Consider the following 7,659-nt stretch of genomic DNA (forward strand, 5'->3'; position numbering starts at 1 on the left):
GCAAGCGGGGGAAAGGCGGAGCCAGGAAGGGATGGGGATGACCTTTGCGTCATAGAAGAGGGATGGGGATGACCTTTGCGTCATAGAAAAGGGCGGATTGAGGTGGCGCTCGCTGCTGGCTAAGGCCAGACCTCTGCTGCTTTGTAGCAAACACGCGTCTCCCTGTTTGACAAGTGGCTGACTCATTAACCTCATGGTTAGCTCAGTTTTTTTTTTTAATTTTTTTTTTATTAAGACGGAGTCTCGCTCCATCGCCCAGGCTGGAGTGCAGTGGCACGATATCGGCTCACTGCAACCTCCGCCTCCCGGGCTCAAGCGATTCTCCTGCCTCAGCCTCCTGAGTAGCTGGGATGACAGGCATGTGCCACCACACCCGGCTAATTTTTGTATTCGTTTCTCCATGTTGGCCAGGCTGGTCTTCAACTCCTCGGCCTCCCAAAGTGCTGGGATTACAGGCGTGAGCCACCACGCCCAGCCAGTTAGGTCATAACGCAGCCCTTGCATTCGCCCAGCAGGGTTGGAAACCTGATGGGAAGGGCAAGGCTTTCCCGTCATCCATTACCAAAGCATAATATTTGCATGGCAACGGTGGGTTTTTTGTTTTTGAGACGGAGTCTCGCTCTGTGGCTCAGTCTGGAGTGCAGTGGCGCAATCAAGGCTCACTGCAACCTCTGCCTCCCAGGTTCAAGCGATACTCTTGCCTCAGCCTCCCGAGTAGCTGGTATTACAGGCGCCCATCACCACACCCGACTAATTTTTGTATTTTTAATAGAGACGGGAGTTTCACTATCTTGACCAGGCTGGTCTCGAACTCCTGACCTCAGGTGATCTGCCCGCCTCAGCCTCCCAAAGTGCTGGGATTACAGGCATGAGCCACCATGCCTGGCTGGCACTTGTTATTACTCTAAATATCTGTCTGTCCTACCTCACTGTAAACCTTACCGGGCAGAGACCATGTTTGTTGCTTACCATTACCCCCCCTTAGCTGAATGTCTGGCACATAATAGGTGTTCAATACACACAGAAAGGAAGGGAGGGAGGGGAGAAAAGACTTAAGCTCAATGTTAATGGGCTGAATTGTGTCCCCCCCCAAAAAAAATTCGTATGTTCACATTCTAATCCCCAGTAACTCAATGTAACTGTATTTGAACATAAGGTCTTCAAAGAGGTGATTAAATTGAAATGAGTTCATTAGTGTGGACCCTTACCTGACCGGTGTTCTTATAAAAAGATACTATTTAATAGGTCTCAGGCACAGAGGGAGCAAACTACATGAACAGGAAGGTAGCCATCTATAAGCCCAGGAGAGAGGCCGACCCTGTTGAGGCTTGATTTCAGACTTTCAGCCTCCAGAACAATGAGAAAATAAATTCCTGTTGTTTAAGCCACTCAGTACATGGCACTTTGTTATGACAGTCCTAGGAAACTAATACAGCTGACTAATGCGGGACTGTACTCTACCAGCTTTACTTCTGAGTAGACTTATTTTAAATACACCTCTTTTAAACTTATTTTAAATAAACTTCTGTTAAACTTATTTTAAATAAACTTCTAAGTAAATTTGTTTTAAATAAATCACCTTTCCACAAACACCAGCGTTTGGACATACTTAGATGACAGAAATAAAGTACCATCATCTAATACAGTGGTTCTCTACTGGGAACATTTGGCAGTGCCAACCAGAAAGTGTGACAACTAGAAACCAGAAACATTTCTGGTTGTCACAACTTGAGGAGGGGGCAGTGATGTGGGCAGAGGCCAGGGATGCCGCTAAACATCCTACAATGCACAGTACAATCTTCCCTCCCCCATACAAGCAAAGAATTATCCAGCCCAAAACATCAGCAGAGCTGAGGTTGAGAAACCCAATGACAGATGCATTCTTACAGGGAAATTGAAAGATAACAGGGAACTCAAAGTTCTGGGTTTCTTTATTTGCAATGTTTTTCGATTTACACAGTTGAGGACGAAAGGATTTTTTTTTTTTTTTTTTTTTTTTGAGACAGAGTTTCGCTCTGTAGCCAGGCGCGAGGCTGGAGTGCGGTGGCGCGATCTCGGCTCACTGCAACCTGTGCCTCTTGGGTTCAAGCAATTCTCCTGCCTCAGCCTCCCTAGTAGCTGGGACTACAGGCTAGCACCACCACGCCCAGCTAATTTTTGTATTTTTAGTAGAGATGGGTTTCATCATGTTGGCCAGGATGGTTTCAATCTCTTGACTTCGTAATGCGCCCGCCTCAGCCTCCCAAAGTGCTGGGATTACAGGTGTGAGCCATCGTGCCCGGCTAAAAGGATTTTTTAATGAAATTTATTTAAATTTTCCTTCAAGGTCAAATAATTATGAACTTGAGCTTTGGAGTTAGACAGACCTGGGTTCAAAATACAGGCTTTGCAGTAACTTATACTCTATATTCTTGGGCAAGTTTTAATCTCTTTATAAGCCCCTGTTTTCTCATCTGTAAATTGGGTGTAGGAATAGTACTAACCTGCTGGGCGCGGTGGCTCAAGCCTGTAATCTGAGCACTTTGGGAGGCGGAGGTGGGTGAATCACCCGAGGTCAGGAGTTTGAGATCAGCCTGGCCAACATGGTGAAACCCCATCCCTACTAAAAATTCAAAATTCAAAAATTAGCTGGGTGCCTGTAGCCCCAACTACTTGGGAAGCTGAGGCAAGAGAATCACTTGAACCCAGGAAGCAGAGGTTGCAGTGAGCTGAGATCATACCACTGCACCCCAGCCTGGGCAACAAGAGTGAAACGCCATCTCAACCAAAAAAAAAAAAAAAAAAAAAAAAAAAAGAAATAGTACTTACCACATTAGGTTGTTGCAGGAATTAAATTGATATAATGCAATGCATTTGGTGTTTAGCAATTGTGTCTGGTACATGGTAAGTAGTTAGACTCTAAGAGTCTGGAACTCTAAATGTGTAAAAATAAAAAGTCTCTGCCAATTACCCAGTATAAAACCTCAAAGGAGAAAAAAAATCAGATTTCGTTTCTCTACTGTAGGATGGTTTCCCCATCTGATTGATCATCTTAATTACTTGGAAGGAGAGAGAACAGCAAGGGCAAAGGCCCTGAGTGGGAGCATGCTTGGCGTATGCAGGGAATAGCAAGAAGTCAGGCAGGCGCAAAGGCTTACACCTGTAATCCCAGTGACTCAGGAGGCTGAAGTGGGAGGATCACACTTGAGGCCAGGAGTTCAAGACCAGCCCAGGAAATATAGTGAGCACCACCCCCTGGCCATCTATTAAAAAAAATAAACACATGAAAATAAAAAGGTTAGCCAGGCATGGTGGTTCATGTCTGTAGTCCCAGACACTTGGGAGACTGAGGCAGGAGGATCCTTAGAGCCCAGGAGTTTGAGGATGCAGTGAGCTATGATCGTGCCATTGCATTTCAGCCTGGGCAACAGAGTCAGATGCCATGAAAGAAGGAAGGAAGGAAGGAAGGAAGGAAGGAAGGAAGGAAGGAAGGAAGGAAGGAAGGAAGGGGGGAAGAACATAATGAAGGAAAGGAAAGAAGGAAGGAAGAAAAGAAAGGCCAGTGTGGCTAGAATGAATTGAGCCAAGGGAAGAGTTTGGAAGAGATGAGATCGGAGAAGTAAAGAGGCCAGATCACTTGTAATCTTCAGTAGGTTTTTTTTTTTTTTTTTGAGACGGAGTGTCACTGTATCGCCCAGGCTGGAGTGCAGTGGCATGATCTCCGCTGACTGCAACCTCCGCCCCTTGGGTTCAAGTGATTCTCTCGCTTCAGCCTTCCTAAGTAGCTGGGATTACAGGTATGTGCTACCATGCCCGGCTAATGTTTGTATTTTAGTAGAGATGGGGTTTCGCCATGTTGGTCAGGCTGGTCTCGAACTCCTGACCTCAAGTGATCCGCCCGCCTCAGCCTCCCAATGTGCTGGGAGGCTCACAGTGGCATAAGCCACTATGCCCGGTCTTTCAGTAAGTAGGTTTTTAAATAGATAATTTTGGTGTCTGTGTTAAGAACAGACTGTAGGGGACAAGGGTGGAAATGGAAACCACACAGGAGGCTACTGTAACAGTCCAAACAAAAGACAGCTGTGGCTTGGACTAGGGTACAAAATTTCTTTTTGGGATGGTAAGAACTTTCTGAAATTACATTATGATAATGATTGCGCAACTCTATAAATACTATACTAAAAAACATTAAATTGTACACTTTAAATGGTGAACTTTATGGCATGTAAACTATATCTCAGTAAAGCTTAAAAAAAGAAATAGGAGATGGATCTAAGGAAAAACAAAATAGTTGACAAATGGTACTGAGGATTTAGATGAGATTAGAAAACATAAATTTGCAGTGGCAGTTTGCATAATTGTATGATTTTTGAAACCATTGCCAAATTGTAACTGAGACAGTGAAAGAGATCTGACCTGACCAACTCTATCTTGTTTCTAACCTCCAAGTTGTCCTTGTTCATTCCTGGGCATAGTCTGGAGTAACTTTGGGAGAAACTTAGTTTATAGTTTAAAACAAAGATGATAACAGTCCTTTCCCAAAATTAATCCCCTTCTTGCCTGGGGACTAGACTGCCTTTGTAGGACTAACAAATTAGCCAAAAGATTAGAAAATTATGATTTAGGAGTCATGCAGCCGGTACAAGATTCTGACTCTCCCCAAATTGCTCCTGGGGATAACATCACTATTGTAAAGCCTAACATCATTGCTTGATATATTTTGCAGGCCCTGCACTTGATGGATCAGTTGACACCACCCCGATCAATAAACTGGCTAATTTGATCTTGTGGCTCCCACCCAGAAACTGACTCATTGAAAGAGGACAGCCTCAACCCCCTATGAGTTCATCTCTGACCTGGCCAGTCAGCACTCCTGACTCACTGGCCCCTCTACCTACCCAAATTATCCTTAAAAACTCTGATTCCCCAGTGCTCAGGGAGACTGATTTGAGTAATAATAAAACTCCAGTCTCCTGTACAGCTGGCTCTGTGTGAATTACTCTCTTTATTGCATTTCTCCTGTCTTGATAAATTGGCTCTGTCTAGGCAGAGCAAAGTTAATCCATTGGGTGGTTACATTTCTTCCATACAATAGCTCACTACATACAATCATTAACCAAAATGATCCAGAATTGGAGATTTTTTGCTCAGTGGGTGCAGAATAAGGGAAAGATATAAGGAAGTTTTGGGTGCTTCTGAGAGAAGTTCCAGATTATCAGTTATAGGGCCATGAGATTCAGTCTGGATAGAAAAGGATACAAAGACTGGGGACTGTGGGGGAAACCCCAAAGGGATAAAATTCAAATTCCTTCATATGATTTATTATGCCTTTGATTATCTGGTTCCTGCTTATCTCTTGAGCCTCATATCTTGCTTCTTCTCTTACATTTTAAGTTCTAGTCATACAGAACTTTTGAGTGCCTCTAATTCTGAATTTCTATACATTCTATTCTACCCTTCTCCCTTGCCCTTTTAGGTGTCAGATTAATAATTGTTTCCTTAGAAGTTCTGTCCTAGGCAACCTTGCTACATATTCCTACAGCATCCTGCACTTCCTTTTCCTAGCTTTTTAGATGTGCCAATTCTGTCATTTCAGGGTACATTAATATAAAGCTGCAGAAGCCTGACCATGGCCAATACTGCTACTCTATGTCAGTCTGTCTGAGGAGCCAGGTGTTTCTGTAATCATTAATCATGGTAGGCAGACTAATGAACTTCAAAGATGTCCATGTCCAAATCCCTGGAATCTGTGAATATGTTATCTCACATGGCAACAGGGAACTAAAGGTTCGGATGCAATTAATGTTGCTAATCAGTTGACCCTGATGGAGAGATTATCCTCCATTTACCTGTGTAGGTGAAATCTAATCACATGAGTCCTTAAAGAGGCAGAAGAGAAGGGGCAGAGAGATGCATGTGGAGAGGACTTGACCCACTGTTGGTGGTTTTGAAAATACAGGAATGGGCCATAAGTCAAGGAATGCAGCCTTTAGAAACTGGAAGAGGCAAGGAAATCAATTCTTGCCTAGGGCCTCCAGAAAGGCACACAGCAGCCCTGCTGACACCTTGATTTTAGCTTAGTGAGACCTGCATTGGACTTCCGATCTCCAGGGCTGTAAGATAACAAATTTGTGTTGTTTTAAGCCACTACATTGTGGTAATTGGTTACAAAAATGGTAGAAAGCAAATATAATTAACATTCCTACCTTGCCTCAGCATAATGCCAAGTAGACCTTGAAGATTGCCATCTTATCTCAAGTACCTAAATCCAAGTGGATACCCCCTAAACCAGCTGTTATGGGCTGAATTATATCTTCTACAAATCCTTTTTTTTTTTTTTTAGACGGAGTCTCTGTCACCCAGGCTGGATTGCAATGGCTCAATCTTGTCTCACTGCAACCTCTACTTCCCGGTTCAAGAAATTCAAGAAATTCTCCTGCCTCAGCCTTCCGAGTAGCTGTGATTACAAGCACACGCCACCATACCCAGATAATTTTTGTATTTTTAGTAGAGGCAGGGTTTCACCATGTTGGCCAGGCTGGTCTTGAACTCTTGATCTCGTGATCCACCCGCCTAGGCCTCCCAAAGTGTTGGGATTACAGGCGTGAGCCACTGCGCCTGGCCTCTTCCCCAAATTCTTATGTTGAAGTCCCAACACCCAGTATCTGAGAATGTAACAGTATTTGGAGGTAAGGTCTTTAAAGGTGACTGAATTAAAATGAGGCTGTTAGAGTGGGGCTCTAATGCAATATGACTGGTATTCTTATAAAAAAAAAGGAATACCATGGCTGCACATGCACAGAGGACCAACCATGTGAAGAGGCAGCAAGAGGGCAGCCACCTGTAAGCCCAAGAAAGAGGTCTCTAAAGAACCCAACCCTACAAGCACCCTGGTCTTGGACCTCCAGCCTCCAGAACTGAGAAAATCAATTTTGATTAAGTCACTCAATGTGTGGTATTTCATAGTATGGAACTACTAAGAAATGTCAACTGGGCAAGAAGAGGCTAACTTCAGGCCTGTATAACCCATTCTCTCTCACCAAGAATCAATGACCTCAATCAAATTTCCTCTAAGATGTGCTGATATTTATTACCAGAGAGAAAATGGAAAGTCCTTAACTCTAAAATGCTTTTAGCAAGATATACTTGGTCTTTATAGATGGTTTATTGTAAAACTTGGGATTTGTGGATTTGTGAGTAATGACTGGCTGGAGAATGAGGGCTCATTTAAACTGCATAATGAAGTATAAAAAGGAGATGTTGCAAAATTAAATGACTCCCTTTGTTTGAACAAGGTCTCGACATACAACGCCCAGAAAATAACTTGTCCTTTAAGTTTGAATCCAAAGTGTACTGGGAGAGAAAAAGGGCATTTTTGGAACTGGACGGTAACATTTTGGACTTCTCTAAAAGAATGTTTCATCTGTGTCTGGTGATCATCCCATATCCTTTAATTCATTAAAGTTTGGTATTGGGTAAGAGCTATGATTTATGTGTTTGACTCGACAAACCCTTTGAATGAAACAAGATTATGCACTGAAAAATTATTTTGCACTTCTTAACTCAAATATTCCTGTTTTAAGTTCTATCAATCTAATTGCATCAATATAATTTGGACAGAATTTCATATTATAAAGGATTATATGACCAAAATAATCTGATAAAAGGGACAAACATGCA

Source organism: Callithrix jacchus, chromosome X (assembly GCF_049354715.1).
Source record: "Callithrix jacchus isolate 240 chromosome X, calJac240_pri, whole genome shotgun sequence".
Classification (NCBI taxonomy): Eukaryota; Metazoa; Chordata; class Mammalia; order Primates; family Cebidae; genus Callithrix; species Callithrix jacchus.